This window comes from Canis lupus, chromosome 13 (genome assembly GCF_003254725.2).
Source record: "Canis lupus dingo isolate Sandy chromosome 13, ASM325472v2, whole genome shotgun sequence".
Classification (NCBI taxonomy): domain Eukaryota; kingdom Metazoa; phylum Chordata; class Mammalia; order Carnivora; family Canidae; genus Canis; species Canis lupus.
In genome coordinates this window covers 20,023,312-20,042,336 of record NC_064255.1, presented here as the reverse complement: position 1 = coordinate 20,042,336, position 19,025 = coordinate 20,023,312, and the positions used below count along the sequence as shown (strand labels likewise).

Below are 19,025 nucleotides of genomic sequence, written 5' to 3'. Positions count from 1 at the left end.
TCTCTACAATGCAGACAGGTGTCTGTGCTGTTGCTTTCCATGCTGTGTTCATAGTGGTTGTTGCAGATTCCCACTCAGGAATTGGATGTTCAGGACCCATTGATGAGATACTTGAGAACAAGTTCATCAATCTAAGTTTTCATTTTCCTGACAGCAAACAGCTTCCGGGTTGTATCAGATTGCCAGCTAACTGGAGGTATTAAGGTATTAAGGGGAACAATTAGTTTCATTGTCTTCCAGCTCAGAGGCCAGCAGGGTGCGGCACTGTGGAGCTACCAGGGGCTGGGGCAACGTGTCCCCTGTGCGGATGGGACAGTCCTAGGGACCATCTCCTTGGCCAGCCACCCTTTCTTCTTCAATGTGCAGGCTTCCTTATATGGTGTCGAGATGGGGGAAGGGATGTGGATGGAGTGGTGGAGTGTACTTGTACTCTGATCCTTCCTCTAGGGCCAGTGGGTAACTGCCTCCCAAACAATAGCTCAGGTCCCTACAGGTCACAAATGGCACAGTGATGTGAGTAGGATCACCTAACTTGCTGAAATAATGGATTGTAAGAGTAGTCCCACAAGAGTTTGGTCCAGAAGGTCAGGTCCAGAAGGAAGCCCTCAGTGGGGTCATAACCCTGACAGACAGTGAAGGCCCCTGTGCTGGAGTGAGGGCTGCTCCTGGGCTTGGCACACAGCACACTGGAGATGAAGAGATGCAGCTGGCTATAGCTCAGGGTCACATCCTGAACTCCAAAGATCTTGGCTATAGAGCAGCCCCTTGGCTGCAAGATGTGTATAGCAATGTTCAGAGGTACTAGGGGGATCTAGGCCTACATATACTTATCCACATCATGGAGCTGGTTACATTGGGAGCCCCATGACACACCATTAGGTCCACAGGGCAGCCCTCAAAGTCTGGATGATCCTGGCAGTGGATGACTGGGTGATGTCCCCTTGGATCTATAATACACCTAGTAATGAAGCCATAGCCTGATGATCCACAGCCTTCAGGAACTCCTCATCCAGTTGTAGCAGCTTGACAGCACTGTGGACATGCCAGCCATCCTCCTTGCCCAGGCAGGTAGTAGACACCTCACTCGTCCAATGTCCATCCCATCTCACATGCTGTTTGCCCAGGGACCTGGCAACAGTAAGCTCAGCTTTTGGAGTGAGGAGAAGGGGATGAAGGAGACTGGTCTGTGAGCTTCTTGAGCCTCAGCGAGGGCACAGACCAGCCAGAAATCGTCAGGCTTCAGGTTGTGTTCTTTGTCAATCTGAGTGCCTGTTGCACATGCCCAAGGCTCCCACAGTGTGGGGAGCCTGTCATCATGGGACCCCAAGGCTCAGGCGCAGCACAGACCCCACCTGATCATAGCACAATGCCTTTTTATTTAAGTTGGAGAGGGAAGAGGAGTGGGAGGAAGGAAATTAACTTTTGACAAATTCCTCCTGTTTGCTAGATATTGTGGTTGCTGTTTCACGGATATTATTTATCTATTCAGCACAAGGCAGACATTATCATGCCAAAATTATATATAAGAAAACTGAGAAGAGATTATGAACATATCAAATGTTTTATAAGTGGCATAATAGAATAATATCATTGAAGTTTCAATGGAGACACCAAGATAAACAGATACTGCGTTCCAAAGTGCCAGACCAAAACAGAAACTCAATATTAGTGGTCTAGACTGTTTTCCCCAAACCAAATTGAGTATATAAAAGTTTGATGGAGTGGAGAGAGAGGATTTAAAGAGACTTATGCCAGCTCTGAGTCATGTAGGAGCCACCATTTCACCGTTGGCCTCGCAAGCGAACGCCCCCTCCCACCAGGTCTCCTTGTAGAGCCTCAGATGAGTTTGGTAGGCATGGTGGGCTGAGCTCTGACTCTTGTTGGAAGGCTGGAGGAAAGGATACATGAGTGAGCAAGCTACATTGCCAGCTAAACTTTGGTCGGGTGTCTCTAGAAAGAAATTGCACTTCCCCTTTGAGGTGGTACAAAAGTATGGCATGCTTCCCATGGACCAGTTTTGTGGCCTTGAGGGAGAGAAAACTAGCCTAGAGCCCTTTTTTTTTTTTTTTTTTCAAACTTCTGTCCAAGAGAGTCTTCTAGAAGGAATATTGTGTTTCCAAAAGTGAAGTACCCATGGTAAGGTCTGCTGAAGAACCAAGGGCTGTGAGGAAACAACCAAAGAACGGGCATCACCCTCTGAATGGAGGAGCTGCAGCTGGAAATGTTCAGGAAGAATGGTACCTAAAAGCCCACAAAAGCTCAGAGAGAGAAAGTGAGTTCCACACACCTGCGAGACTGGAGAAGAGACAAAGTCATATTCTGAGGGCACAGATCAAAAATCCACTGTTTCTGTACCCCCTCCTCCCCCAACCCCTAGATTCCTGATTTAGATGGGCAACAGTAGAAGTAGAAGCTAGTTAGTTGAGTGAAGTAGGAAAAGAAAGTGTGACCACACCCTCACTCCCAACACAAGTTGCCAGACACTAGTCCACTCCAGCTGGGAGGGCAGAAAAATTAATCTTCACTGAAGTTCCATATTTTGATAATTTTCTGGGCTTAAAAACCCATATTTAGAAACTGAACTGAGTTTATAATTTGAAGTAATATTGGGATACTCTAGGTGACCTGCAAGATGCGCATTTTCTTTTCCCTCTCTGGTTTCTGAAGAAGTGTTATGACTTCTTTCCTGTCTCACATCACTGCACCGTGCAGATTGACAGATGCCACAGCAGTAAATACCAAGGTGTTTCCGAGACACCCCCACCCCCACCCTAGGGCCACCTAAGTAAATCTTCATACAGCTTGGTTCCCACCAACTGCCAATTATTTGACATAATGTGGGAAGATGTGGGAAGGCCGAGAAACAAAGCCAGCGCCTAAGGGAAGAAGGGAATTTACACAAGGTAAGGTGGTAGGATAAAAAAATGACACTGCTCCCTGAGAAACAGGGAAAGGAAATAAAAGTGCATGTCTTCACCTGCCAAGAAATGCCCAGCGCGCAAATGCCCCATACTGGTGTCAGTCCTAGGTGTCTTTTCCTCAGCTGAGAGGAAAAGAACAAGCTGTGGGAGATCCACCAGTGTTAAAAATGTCTTGGCAGCAAAATTGCTTAGATATTGACACACTTGGAAAAGGAATACTCTGGTCTTCTTCTGTTACTTTAGAAAGACTATTCACTTTGTTATTTCTCCAAACCAACAAGCTAGAGGTACACCAGGGGTAACTTGAGAGACTGTTGTGCACCTGCTACGTAGTAAATATTCTGCATTTGTTGAATGAATGAATGAATGAATGAATGAATAGGAATGTAGATCTGTCAATGACCCTAAGAATATTCTTTTTCAGCAGGGGAGGAGCAAGATGGCAGAAGAGTAGGGTCTCCAAATCACCTGTCTCCACCAAATTACCTAGAAAACCTTCCAATCATCCTGAAAATCTATGAATTCGGCCTGAGGTTTAAAGAGAGACCAGCTGGAATGCAACAGTGAGAAGAGTTCGCGCTTCTACCAAGGTAGGAAGACGGGGAAAAAGAAAGAAAGAACAAAGGCCTCCAAGGGGGAGGGGCCCCGCGAGGAGCCGGGCTGAGGCCGGGGCGAGTGTCCCCAGGACAGGAGAGCCCCGTCCCGGAGACGCAGGAGCTGCACCGACCTTCCCGGGGGAAAGGGGCTCGCGGGGAGTGGGAGCAGGACCCAGGAGGGCGAGGATGCCCTCGGGCTCCCTGGGACAGTAACAGCAACTGCGCGCCCAGGAGAGTGCGCCGAGCTCCCTAAGGGCTGCAGCGCGCACGGCGGGACCCGGAGCAGCTCGGGGGGCGGGGGGGGGGGGGGGGGGGGGCAGGGGGCGGCTCCGCGGAGGGGGCTGCGCGGCCCCGGGAGCAGCTCTGAGGGGCTCGGGCAGAGGAAGAGGCTCCGTGCGGAGGGGGCTGCGCGGTTCCAGGAGCAGCTCGGCGGGCTCCGGGGCGGCTCCGCGGAGGGGGTTGCGCGGCCCGGGAGCGCGAATCCACCAGCGCAGGCTCCGGAGCACAGGGCGCCGGGACACAGCCCAGGATCCGGCCTCGCCCGGGACAGGCAGAGGCCGGGAGGGCCCCGGACAGCGAGGACGCTCCTGCCCCAGCTGAGCACATCAGCGGCCCCGCCCCGGAGCCTCCAGGCCCTGCAGACGGAGTTCCTGCCGGAGCTGAACCCAGGTTTCCAGAGCTGCCCCGCCACTGGGGCTGTTCCTCCTGCGGCCTCACGGGGTAAACAACCCCCCTGAGCCCTGCACCGAGCAGGGGCACAGCAGCTCCCCCAAGTGCTAACACCTGAAAACCAGCACAACAGGCCCCTCCCCCAGAACACCAGCTAGACGGACCAGTTCCAGGGGAAGCCAAGGGACTTAAAGTACACAGAATCAGAAGATACTCCCCGGTGGTTCTTTTTTTTTATTTTTTATTTTTTTTGGTTTGTTTGTTTGTTTTTTTGTTTTGTTTTGTTTTGTTTTGCTTTTTGATTTGTTTCCTTCCCCCACCCCCTTTTTTTCTCCTTTCTTTTTCTTTCTCTTTTTCTTCTCTTTTTTTTTCGTTTTTTTTTTCTTCCCTTTTTTTTCTCTTTCTCTTTTCTTTCCTTCTTTCTCTCCTCTCTTTTTCTCTTTTTCCCAATACAACTTGCTTTTGGCCACTCTGCACTGAGCAAAATGACTAGAAGGAAAACCTCACCTCAAAAGAAAGAATCAGAAACAGACCTCTCTCCCACAGAGTTACAAAATCTGGATTACAATTCAATGTCAGAAAGCCAATTCAGAAGCACTATTATACAGCTACTGGTGGCTCTAGAAAAAAGTATAAAGGACTCAAGAGACTTCATGACTGCAGAATTTAGAGCTAATCAGGCAGAAATTAAAAATCAATTGAATGAGATGCAATCCAAACTAGAAGTCCTAACGACGAGGGTTAACGAGGTGGAAGAACGAGTGAGTGACATAGAAGACAAGTTGATAGCAAAGAGGGAAACTGAGGAAAAAAGAGACAAACAATTAAAAGACCATGAGGATAGATTAAGGGAAATAAACGACAGCCTGAGAAAGAAAAACCTACGTTTAATTGGGGTTCCCGAGGGCGCCGAAAGGGACAGAGGGCCAGAATATGTATTTGAACAAATCCTAGCTGAAAATTTCCCTAATCTGGGAAGGGAAAGAGGCATTCAGATCCAGGAAATAGAGAGATCCCCCCCTAAAATCAATAAAAACCGTTCAACACCTCGACATTTAATAGTGAAGCTTGCAAATTCCAAAGATAAAGAGAAGATCCTTAAAGCAGCAAGAGACAAGAAATCCCTGACTTTTATGGGGAGGAGTATTAGGGTAACAGCAGACCTCTCCACAGAGACCTGGCAGGCCAGAAAGGGCTGGCAGGATATATTCAGGGTCCTAAATGAAAAGAACATGCAACCAAGAATACTTTATCCAGCAAGGCTCTCATTCAAAATGGAAGGAGAGATAAAGAGCTTCCAAGACAGGCAGCAACTAAAAGAATATGTGACCTCCAAACCAGCTCTGCAAGAAATTTTAAGGGGGACTCTTAAAATTCCCCTTTAAGAAGAAGTTCAGTGGAATATTCCACAAAAACAAAGACTGAATAGATATCATGATGACACTAAACTCATATCTCTCAATAGTAACTCTGAAAGTGAACAGGCTTAATGACCCCATCAAAAGGCGCAGGGTTTCAGACTGGATAAAAAAGCAGGACCCATCTATTTGCTGTCTACAAGAGACTCATTTTAGACAGAAGGACACCTACAGCCTGAAAATAAAAGGTTGGAGAACCATTTACCATTCGAATGGTCCTCAAAAGAAAGCAGGGGTAGCCATCCTTATATCAGATAAACTAAAATTTACCCCAAAGACTGTAGTGAGAGATGAAGAGGGACACTATATCATACTTCAAGGATCTATTCAACAAGAGGACTTAACAATCCTCAATATATATGCCCCGAATGTGGGAGCTGCCAAATATATCAATCAATTATTAACCAAAGTGAAGAAATACTTAGATAATAATACACTTATACTTGGTGACTTCAATCTAGCTCTTTCTATACTCGATAGGTCTTCTAAGCACAACATCTCCAAAGAAACAAGAGCTTTAAATGATACACTGGACCAGATGGATTTCACAGATATCTACACAACTTTACATCCAAACTCAACTGAATACACATTCTTCTCAAGCGCACATGGAACTTTCTCCAGAATAGACCACATATTGGGTCACAAATCGGGTCTGAACCGATACCAAAATATTGGGATTATCCCCTGCATATTCTCAGACCATAATGCCTTGAAATTAGAACTAAATCACAACAAGAAGTTTGGAAGGACCTCAAACACGTGGAGGTTAAGGACCATCCTGCTAAAAGATAAAAGGGTCAACCAGGAAATTAAGGAAGAATTAAAAAGATTCATGGAAACTAATGAGAATGAAGATACAACCGTTCAAAATCTTTGGGATGCAGCAAAAGCAGTCCTAAGGGGGAAATACATCGCAATACACGCATCCATTCAAAAACTGGAAAGAACTCAAATACAAAAGCTAACCTTACACATAAAGGAGCTAGAGAAAAAACAGCAAATAGATCCTACAGCCAGGAGAAGGAGGGAGTTAATAAAGATTCGAGCAGAACTCAACGAAATCGAGACCAGAAGAACTGTGGAACAGATCAACAAAACCAGGAGTTGGTTCTTTGAAAGAATTAACAAGATAGATAAACCATTAGCCAGTCTTATTAAAAAGAAAAGAGAGAAGACTCAAATTAATAAAATCATGAATGAGAAAGGAGAGATCACTACCAACACCAAGGAAATACAAACGATTTTAAAAACATATTATGAACAGCTATACGCCAATAAATTAGGCAATATAGAAGAAATGGACGCATTCCTGGAAAGCCACAAACTACCAAAACTGGAACAGGAAGAAATAGAAAACCTGAACAGCCCAATAACCAGGGAGGAAATTGAAGCAGTCATCAAAAACCTCCCAAGACACAAGAGTCCAGGGCCAGATGGCTTCCCAGGGGAATTTTATCAAACGTTTAAAGAAGAAACCATACCTATTCTCCTAAAGCTGTTTGGAAAGATAGAAAGAGATGGAGTACTTCCAAATTCGTTCTATGAGGCCAGCATCACCTTAATTCCAAAACCAGACAAAGACCCCACCAAAAAGGAGAATTACAGACCAATATCCCTGATGAACATGGATGCAAAAATTCTCAACAAGATACTGGCCAATAGGATCCAACAATACATTAAAAAAATTATTCACCATGACCAAGTAGGATTTATCCCTGGGACACAAGGCTGGTTCAACACCCGTAAAACAATCAATGTGATTCATCATATCAGCAAGAGAAAAACCAAGAACCATATGATCCTCTCATTGGATGCAGAGAAAGCATTTGACAAAATACAGCATCCATTCCTGATCAAAACTCTTCAGAGTTTAGGGATAGAGGGAACATTCCTCGACATCTTAAAAGCCATCTATGAAAAGCCCACAGCAAATATCATTCTCAATGGGGAAGCACTGGGAGCCTTTCCCCTAAGATCAGGAACAAGACAGGGATGTCCACTCTCACCACTGCTGTTCAACATAGTACTGGAAGTCCTAGCCTCAGCAATCAGACAACAAAAAGACATTAAAGGCATTCAAATTGGCAAAGAAGAAGTCAAACTCTCCCTCTTCGCCGATGACATGATACTCTACATAGAAAACCCAAAAGTCTCCACCCCAAGATTGCTAGAACTCATACAGCAATTCGGTAGCGTGGCAGGATACAAAATCAATGCCCAGAAGTCAGTGGCATTTCTATACACTAACAATGAGACTGATGAAAGAGAAATTAAGGAGTCAATCCCATTTACAATTGCACCCAAAAGCATAAGATACCTAGGAATAAACCTAACCAAAGATGTAAAGGATCTATACCCTCAAAACTATAGAACACTTCTGAAAGAAATTGAGGAAGACACAAAGAGATGGAAAAATATTCCATGCTCATGGATTGGCAGAATTAATATTGTGAAAATGTCAATGTTACCCAGGGCAATATACACGTTTAATGCAATCCCTATCAAAATACCATGGACTTTCTTCAGAGAGTTAGAACAAATTATTTTAAGATTTGTGTGGAATCAGAAAAGACCCCGAATAGCCAGGGGAATTTTAAAAAAGAAAACCATATCTGGGGGCATCACAATGCCAGATTTCAGGTTGTACTAGAAAGCTGTGGTCATCAAGACAGTGTGGTACTGGCACAAAAACAGACACATAGATCAGTGGAACAGAATAGAGAATCCAGAAGTGGACCCTGAACTTTATGGGCAACTAATATTCGATAAAGGAGGAAAGACTATCCATTGGAAGAAAGACAGTCTCTTCAATAAATGGTGCTGGGAAAATTGGACATCCACATGCAGAAGAATGAAACTAGACCACTCTCTTTCACCATACACAAAGATAAACTCAAAATGGATGAAAGATCTAAATGTGAGACAAGATTCCATCAAAATCCTAGAGAAGAACACAGGCAACACCCATTTTGAACTTGGCCATAGTAACTTCTTGCAAGATACATCCACGAAGGCAAAAGAAACAAAAGCAAAAATGAACTATTGGGACTTCATCAAGATAAGAAGTTTTTGCACAGCAAAGGATACAGTCAACAAAACTCAAAGACAACCTACAGAATGGGAGAAGATATTTGCAAATGACGTATCAGATAAAGGGCTAGTTTCCAAGATCTATAAAGAACTTATTAAACTCAACACCAAAGAAACAAACAATCCAATCATGAAATGGGCAAAAGACATGAACAGAAATCTCACAGAGGAAGACATAGACATGGCCAACATGCATATGAGAAAATGCTCTGCATCACTTGCCATCAGGGAAATACAAATCAAAACCACAATGAGATACCACCTCACACCAGTGAGAATGGGGAAAATTAACAAGGCAGGAAACAACAAATGTTGGAGAGGATGTGGAGAAAAGGGAACCCTCATACACTGTTGGTGGGAATGTGAACTGGTGCAGCCACTCTGGAAAACTGTGTGGAGGTTCCTCAAACAGTTAAAAATATACCTGCCCTACGACCCAGCAATTGCACTGCTGGGGATTTACCCCAAAGATACAGATGCAGTGAAATGCCGGGACACCTGCACCCCGATGTTTATAGCAGCAATGGCCACGATAGCCAAACTGTGGAAGGAGCCTCGGTGTCCAACGAAAGATGAATGGATAAAGAAGATGTGGTTTATGTATACAATGGAATATTCCTCAGCCATTAGAAATGACAAATACCCACCATTTGCCTCAACGTGGATGGAACTGGAGGGTATTATGCTGAGTGAAGTAAGTCAGTCGGAGAAGGACAAACATTATATGTTCTCATTCATTTGGGGAATATAAATAATAGTGAAAGGGAATATAAGGGAAGGGGGAAGAAATGTGTGGGAAATATCAGAAAGGGAGACAGAACGTAAAGACTGCTAACTCTGGGAAACGAACTAGGGGTGTTGGAAGGGGAGGAGGGCGGGGGGTGGGAGTGAATGGGTGACGGGCACTGGGGGTTATTCTGTATGTTAGTAAATTGAACACCAATAAAAAATATATATATATATATAAAAAAAATAAAAAATAAAAAAAATAAAACTTACCACTAATCACAAATAAAGTTTATCACAAAATATAAAAAAAAAAAAAAAGAATATTCTTTTTCATTGCAATATAAATAGAGCCTCTAGATTTCTGTTTGGCTGCTGGTTGTTGTTCCGTTGTGGCCTTATTATTCCTGTTCTTGTTTTTCATAGTTTAAAGGACAAAAGAACACACCTGGCCCGTGGCCTTACGATTCTCAGGCTTAAAACAAAAGAAGCAAACGCAAAGCCAACCATGGTGTGGGAAAGAAGGAAACAGTTGAACATGGGAAAATCAGACTACCAGAATCCTAATCAAACTTTCTTTACAAATAATAAGTAGTAGGAGAACCAGAGTAAATCAAGGCATGGGAGCTATGAGAATAACCTCCCCTTCAGATTCCTGTCTGAGGGGAGCCAAAGAGCTAAGCCCCTCAGCAGCAACATTCTGGAAATGCATCAGAGGCCTCCCACAGCTTGCTCCCAGTCTCGACTGGCCACAGGGGTCCCAAAGAAGGCCCTTTACTGGGAGTCATGGGACTATGGGCCGGGTGAATTTCTAAGACTTCCCATTGGCCTTGCTGAACGCTCATAGTACAGACATTGTGGTCTGAGGCTCTTCCTCCCAACCAAACTTTCTTCCTTCAAAGGGTCAGATCAGACAATCTCTCAGCTGACTGAGAGAGCTGGCACTCTTGTGACTTCTCACAGCTCTCTCTTCTCTCCACTCTGGGTTCTCAAAAGTCTGACCTGAACTAGCAACTATGGAGAAGCTAGAGCACTACAAGAGTGTGTGCCCAGGCTACTGCCCAGCGGTAAGGCAAAAAGCTCCTGGCAGCTCTGTAAGAATGAAACCTAGAGTTGCAAAATATTTCTGGAGACAAGTCCACATTTTCTTTGTGTCAAAATCAGGAGTTTTGAATATTGGTTCAAATTTCTTTTAAAAAATCATATGCAAGGCAAACAATACATCCACCATTTCGACTGAACCATTGCCAGCCAGTTCGTAGCTTCCAGTCTATAGCATAATTCCTCACCGGTGTAATTTGTTATCTGCCTCTGCCAGGATTGGCTTTATTTTGCTTTTTGCTATTCTAATTCCCCTGTAGAGGGGAGAGGATTCTAGACATTCAAACAAAGGCAGTTCTCACAAAGCCTTGAGCTGAGTACCTCTCAGGACTTAGAGAACCCTTGAGAGGTGGAGATGCTTGGAGGGACCTGTTGTCTTTAAAGCCACAGAAGCAGAGCCAACACTCATTGTTGTCCCTGAGTTCAAAGACAGCACAGAGACAGCCCTGCCTCCATCAGGGACTGCTTCTGACCTAGCATTTAAATGTGCCTTCAAATGGCCTTTGAAATTTGAGAAGGCCATATAGTACCCCTGCTATAAAGTCTACTTAGCCCGGAAAGCAGGTCTTTAATGGCAATCTCATATCCTCTGGACAGCTACTGTAAGCCTTCTCTGTAAATCACTACTGCTTATGGGCTTAAATTCTATCATGGTCCAGTTAGTCTTCATCAGGATGAAAAGTCTGATTTGCTTAGTTTTCAAATTCAAAGTTTCTGTCTTGTTAGAAGACAAAATCAGTATTTATTTGCCTTCTGCAAATGTTAGGTAATTGGAGGTCCCCGAATGCACATTCATTTTTGTTGTGCAGAGACAGCTACAGAATAGCATTAAAATGGATTTCCAGACTACATTTGTGGTAAGGTTGCAATGACAGACCGGAGTTAGTAAAATTTCCTCTCACTGTCCAAGCTCTGAAACATCCTCGGGCTTCCCTTGTTGTATTATTCAGAGAGAATTCAGCCTTAGGGACTATGAACACAGGCCATGTCATTGCAATCAGTAACAAATGAGTTTTACATTATCTGGTTCTTTCCTACTTTATTCAACGATGCTGTTGAGTGTCATTTGCACGTGCATCTCTAAATTTCAGAGTTGCCTTGGATGAGGTTTCTGGGACTTTCTAGCTGGTAATAACTGGCAGAACCCCAAAGTGATCCCCTCTTCATTTCTTTTTTTTTTTTTTTTTTAATTTTTATTTATTTATGATAGTCACAGAGAGAGAGAGAGAGAGAGAGGCAGAGACACAGGCAGAGGGAGAAGCAGGCTCCATGCACCAGGAGCCCGATGTGGGATTCGATCCCGGATCTCCAGGATCGCGCCCTGGGCCAAAGGCAGGCGCCAAACCGCTGCGCCACCCAGGGATCCCCCCCCCCTCTTCATTTCTAGCCACTTTGACAAATGCTTTTTTCTCAAAGAAATCCATGCACAACTGCTGACATTTTTTTCCTCTCTCTCTATGGACTTTTAGTCTAGAGTTCAATTCTAAAATACTGTTTTCATAGCCAAAATTCTAGCACAGATTCATATACAAAGAAAACTTAAATTATTCTATCCATAGATTAATCATGAGAGATTTAACTCACTGCCCAGCATCCTGGATTGTTATTACAATCCTGCCCATAATAGTTGAGTCCGAGAAGTAAGAAATTATCTCTAGACCAGTGTTCTCATGTTTATAATAAGAGTGTTATACCAAATAATATCTAAGGCCAGGGACAAATCTGGTTTTGTGAGGCATGAAGTGTATACAATTTAGGGACTCTTGATAAGAAAAGAAAACTCAAGATTCAAAAGGTAGATATAAAGGAATGTTAGAAGAAAACAAAACATTTATTTATAGTAAGAAATAACAAACTATTAATTTTAAAAGGATGACCACCAATATCATACACATCACAAAATAGGGGGGAATGAAAAAAACAGTTTTATTACCTGCCTGGCACATATCTACAATACTTTTATCTACCTATTTTGGCTGCATAGTCTTGACTAATTCTTCCTTTGACAACGATTTTATAATATTATTGCCTACAGAGAAAAGAGAAACACAATTCAGTCTTTCTTCGATCAGAGCTAATCAAAATCTGTATTGTTTATAGTTCATTATTTCAAAAAATTTCTTTCAGTTTCAACACACATCATTAGTAATCTCATGTAAACATTTAATATGTTAATAAATTTGGGGAAACTTGTATCCAATATTCTTTGTATATGAGCTATAAGATTCAGAAGAATCTTCCATAGAACAGCTTCTGCTTCTCAATTTTTGAAACTTTTTATCTTCTACACTATCCACATGCTCCCAAGCCAGATGCCAAAGACACATTTAAAATGCAGCATTATTTCCAGCACCTTTGAGACATGACCCTGAGTGAGTCAGAAAAAATGGTCAGTAGGAATATTCCTGAAAGCCATTTCTATAATGAGATGGCTAGCAATAATTTAACAATGCCTGGAAGAGACCACAAATCCCATAAATATAGCCCATGAAGCTCAAACTACAATTAAATGTATCTTACTGTTTTTCAAATTTTATAAAAAAATATATCACCATGTGACAGTATTCCCGGGATGCTTCCAGGATGTAAGTGAGGAACCCTAATGCTTATACTTAAGGTAAAGCATAAATCCATTTCTAAGACCTTCCTAATTCCAACAATGGTTCTGAAAAATTAAAGCTGCTAAAACTCAACACAATGTGTTTAGCTGAGAAAAAAGGGAGAAAGAATAAAAAGAAGGAAAGGATAAGGAATAGTGAATGCACAGGCATATGGTCTTAATTATTTTGAGATAATGCATTGATTTCAGTCGCGTCTAGTCCATTTCTACTGACCATGAGCAAACAAGAATTGGTTGTAAAGTCCTCTTGTCAGTTAAACTAGGTAAAGGTATAACCTGTCTTGCATTATTTAAGGCCTGAATTGACCCTATTCTGAATATAGTGTGGACATAGCTTACATTTAGTAATTTAATATTATTCACTGGAGTTACTACCTTTAATTCTGATACAAAATTGGGTTTAAAAATAGGCATCCATCTGGCAAAAAGAGTGTCAGTGATTCTTCTTGTCTTTTTTTATTTAGAGTGTTTGCTTGTTTTTTAGTCATTATGGAAACTTACAAGTTTTATGGTAAACTCTGAAATGATCATAGATCTAAAAATAACAAGTATAAACTGAAATGCTTGTCTTTACAGAAACTTTATTAATGAGAAAAGCCCTAGACTCTTATTCATTCATTTAATGAACTTTTATTAATACTTAGAAATAATATATGATGGCAGGCACTGTGCTAGGCAGACGCGTGCGTATAATTTGTGACTTTGACAGTCATTTACCAGTTCTCTGACCATGTTGATTTCATTCTTGCCTGTCTGCAAGTCCTCAGAGAGTTGTGGGTGTGGGAGTGAGGAGGTAAAACAATGATGCTTCCTACTGCTGTGTGATCTTCTTTCCATCGAATTATAACAGATACAAAATGCTACAACCTCGAGTAAAAATCTGGCTTTAAATGCCTTCTCTGGGGGCACCTGGATGGCTTACACAGTTAAGCATCTGCTTTTGGCTCAGGTCATGATCCCAGGCTCCTGGGATTGAGCGGGAAACCTGCTTCTTCCTCTCCCTCTGCCTGCTGCTCCCTCTGCTTGTGTTGTCTCTCCCTCTCTCTCTCTGTCAAATAAATAAATAAAATTTTAAAATAAATAAATAAATGCATTCCTTCTCTATTTCCTATTACCTGTGTGAATTAGGCTGATGGTCTTCAAAATGTTTTTATGCTCCCTAAAATGTGCGAAATTTGGCTTGAAGTCTCAAATTTTTGAAATCAAACGTTCGAATAGGTAAAATGTCTGTGATTTGGGATATATTATAAGTATTGATATTGTAAAATAATATGGGTATATCACCCTTTTAAGTGTGTCCAGTAAATCTAAATAACCATAATGCTAGATACTTGCCATCATACATTTTAAAAAACATATAAACAAGATCTTTCTTAATGATTAGTAATTTTACTTCATTTCTTTTCTCCTTGCACCTAATTCCCCTTGCCCTTCACACACACACACACACACACAGTATCCTAACATATTTTTATATCTAAAAGTTCACCTTACTATACTTGACATACTAATCATATTCTACAACAAAAATACTTATATATGGGGATCCCTGGGTGGCTCAGCGGTTTAGTGCCTGCCTTTGGTCCAGGGCATGATCCTGGAGTTCCAGGATCGAGTCCCATACTGGGCTCCCTGCATGGAGCCTGCTTCTCCGTCTGCCTGTGTCTCTTCCTTTCTCTCTGTGTCTCTCATGATAAATAAATAGAATCTTTTTTAAAAAAATATGTATATAAATTTAAAACAAACATTTTTGCTTTAATTAAGAAATTTCATCTAGATTCTCTCTTAGTTATCAGTTGTCCACAATTAAAAGAACAAATACATTAAAATTTTGAAATTCAAACAAAAAATAATTTTTAGAATTCTATCTCTTAAAGGTTGTTTTTTTTTTCTGCAATTAGCTCATGTATCCATGGATGAGTATGACTTGTCACTAAAATGAGACAGTTTTCCGTATCATGTCTGTTTTTCTTTTTTTTTTCTTTCTTATTTTTCACTTTTATAGGCATAAATTCTGAAAATAAATTTGTTCTTACCACAAGCTGAATGGGATGCAAGAATTTCTTATTGCAATATCACCCATTTCTTTGAATTTCCCCCAAGTTATATGCCAAAATCCATGTAGTGATCTATCATCTAAAATTATTTTTAATAGTCTCTCAACTGACAACTTAGTTATTTCCTTCTTCAATTTTGTTGAAAGCCAAGAATTGGAAAGTACCTGACCTGTGAAATGATTTGTTATCCAGTCATCAAAGTCATTCACTTTCTTAGTTTCTGGGAAATATACCAAAAAGGTTTTAGTAAGTCTTGTTGAATGACTCTTGGTTTTTCACACAGTGGTACTTTGTTTAACCCAATACCCTCAGGAAGTTTTGAGAATATAAAAATATTGTTATTTTCAATACATTTTGGCAATACTTATTTTTAATAAAATAATTTTATCTTATCAAATGGCTTAAATATATTTTCCCCCAAACCTTGGCACTACAATTGAACCTGTACAGTTTTTAGAAACTATCCACTATATAATCTTACTGGCCAAGTCTGTCCACATTGTCTAACCAATGTATTGATCCAAGACTTAGTGCCTATAAAAAAAATGTTTCACTTCAGTTATCAATTCAAATAAATTTATTGTGTCCCTATGACCACCAGCTAACTTCTAAATTATGTCCTTAAAACAAATACACAAACTATGGCACTTTGCCATGGTTTTTCTTTTTAAAGACTTTCTTTTTGCTTTATGATCATGAAACTCTCTCTCAAAAACAATGAATATTTGACAATAACCAGGTACATGGTAGACTAACAAAAGTTAGAACATTGACTAATGCTGAGGGACAATGGGTTTATAGAAGTCCTTGAGACTTGCTGGTGTAACTATAAGACTAGTGTAGCCATTACATAGACATTCCCCCCATGAATCAGAATCTCCACTCTCAGATGTATATCCCCAAAACATTATCACCTAAGTGGGACTGCATATGAGGATGATCACAGTCACATTGTGCTGGAGATAAGGAGCTAGGAGCTATATCAGATTGTCACTGGGAAAATAGATAGGTATAATGTGGAAAGGGTCACAGTCCAACAGATGGATCTTAATAGCATTGAGAAAGAAAAGAAAAGAAAAGAAAAGAAAAGAAAAGAAAAGAAAAGAAAGAAAGAAAGAAAGAAAGAAAGAAAGAAAGAAAGAAAGAAGAAAAAAGCAGAATAGATAAATTTTATAATACTTATAAAAATGTAAAATACATTAGACAATACATATTTACAGGAACACACAAGAGATGAGAGATATTAAATACATTAGAATTACTGTTACATTACAATTTATTGAATGCTGAAAGGTTGATATTTTATATATTTTACAAATATATATATAAGAGATGATCATCATTAACACTCTGCCTTCAGATACTACTCCACCTGAAATAGGATCAGCATCTACACTTAAGAAAACTCTTTTGTTCTTTCTTGAATCTTTCCAGGTGGGATGATTGAGGAAGAAATTTCCAAGGTAAAATAAATTATCCAAGGGGAAGGAAGTCAGCCCTTCAGGAATGAATGTGGTCTTAGAAGAAAAGAGGGAAGTTAAATTGAAATCAAATCCTCGATGAATAAAAGAGGAAAGACTAAAGGAAGAGCCAGAGAATCTCCCTCTCTCCTCTTCCCCCAACACAGTTTCCTTCTTTCCTTTCATACATTCCCACAACTTGAGGACTTTACCTGGGACCCTTGAGGTAAATACAAATGACTAATAAAGAAAAGAAAAGCTGTTAAATCTTGTTACAGACTGAATGTTTGCCCCCCAACCCCAGTCCTGCCAATTCATATGTTGACATTCCAACCCCTTGTATGCCTCTATTTGGAGATGGGAGCCTCTAAGGGAGTAATTAAGGTAAAATGAGGCATAAGAATGGGGCCTTGATCCAATAGGATGAGTGTCCTTATAGAAGAGACACAGAGAGCTGGTTCTCTGCCTCTGCATTTCTCCTCCACACCCCTCCTCACCCTTGCATACACACACATACACACACATGAAAGCCATATGAGGACAGAAGGCAGGACCAGAAGACAGCCAGCCACCTGCAGGCCAGGAAAAAAGATCTTACTAGAAACTGAATCAGCTGGGACCTGGATCTTGGACTTCTATAGCCTCCAGAACTGTGCAAAAACTACGTCTGTTGTTGAAGTCACCACGTCTGTGCTATTTTGCTATGACAGCCTAAGCAGACTAATAGAAACCTCAAATGTACTCATGGAATTGGAAATTAAAACAGTAACTATACATTTTGAAAAGTTTTAAATAAGAGACGGGTATGAGTCAGAATACTTTTGGAAGAGTCGTTTAGTGATGGATAATTAGATTCCAAATTTTAATTTAATATACAACTCTCTAGCTCCACTTACAATGTAAATGATTTAACTTATATATGTTTTAAGAATAAAAATCATGATGTAACAAACAACAAAGATGCCAGTATTTAGTTATTTTAAAATAGCCTGTTAGGTCAGTAGACCAAAAACATATGGAGCCAATATGGCAATATTATAACCCCTAGTGACTTTAAAATAGGTTATGTAACTTCTCCATCATGGTGAGTAGAAACTGGAGGAGATACAGTCAAATCTGAATCAGTTCATTAGTGCCAATGAAAGACTGAATTCTTCTATTAAAAGTAGAGGGGAGCAGGGCACCTGGGTGGCTCAGTCAGTTAAGGGTTCAATTTTTATCTTAGCTCAGGTCTTGATCTCAGGGTCCTGAGTTTGAGCCCCACATTGGGCTCCATGCCCAGCTTTAAAAGAAAAAAAGAAAAGTAGAGGGGCAAATGGGCAAAAGGTTTGAATAGCTGTTTCACAAAAAGACGTATATGAATGGACAATAGACTCAGAAAAACTGCTTAACACCATTCCTCATCAGGGAAATCCAAGTTTAAGGAAAAAATCACATACCCCAATATACCCACCAGAATGGCCAAGATGAAAGACTGACAATAATAATTTTGGCAAATATGGGAAGCAACTTAAACTCTCAAACATCAAGTGGTATAGCCACTTTGGAAAAATATCTGGTGGTTTCTTTGAAAATGGAACATATACTTCTCCTGTGACTTCTGTGTATCTACCCAAGAGAAGTGAAAGTATACATCTATAAAAATCCTAAGTTTTATTCAAAACAGCCAGGAACTGGATTAATAAGAAAATGGATCAAGACACTGTAGTACATTCACACAATGGAATTCATAGCAACAATAAGCTATGGATTATCAGGGGCGCCTGTATGGCTCAGTTGGTTAAGCATCTGTCTTCAGCTCAGGGCATGATCTCAGGGCGCTAGGATCGAGCCCCACATTGGGCTCCCTGTTCCGTGGGGAGCCTGCTTCTCCCTCTTTCTACGCCTGTTAGTCCACTTGCTTGTGCTCTGTCAATTAAATAAATAAAGTCTTAAAAAAAAAAAGATATGAGTTACCGAGTTACCGATACAGGTAACAATATAGCTAAATCTCAGAAATGGTACACTAAGTAAAGGAAACCCGGAACAAGAGTAAACATGTATGATTCCATTAATATGAAATTCTAGAATACCAAATAAAAATCTATAATGAAGAAACTAAGAATAGCAGTTGCCCCTTAGGCGGACGAGGGTAAAGCTTGGCTATGAAGGGACACAAAAGCTTTTGCTGGGATGATAAGGTGCTGGGTATAGTTTTTTTATGTGTTGGTCAATATTCACGGCCTATTATAATGATGATTTATACATTTTGCCAAACTTAACTCTTACGTCAGAAAAGCATCTATAAACAAATACCTAAATTTAGTAATAATTTGTGTCCCAAAGTTTTTAGTGATGATGATGATATACTGATGTCTTAAACTT

The 19,025-nt window shown here is 40.9% G+C and overlaps 1 pseudogene; it reads right to left on the bottom strand.

Annotated features, from left to right (window-relative positions):
* Positions 1 to 207: 207 nt before the first annotated feature.
* The window catches only part of LOC112662520 (putative tRNA (cytidine(32)/guanosine(34)-2'-O)-methyltransferase), a 61,454-nt pseudogene continuing 42,636 nt past the window's right edge, over positions 208 to 19,025 (bottom strand).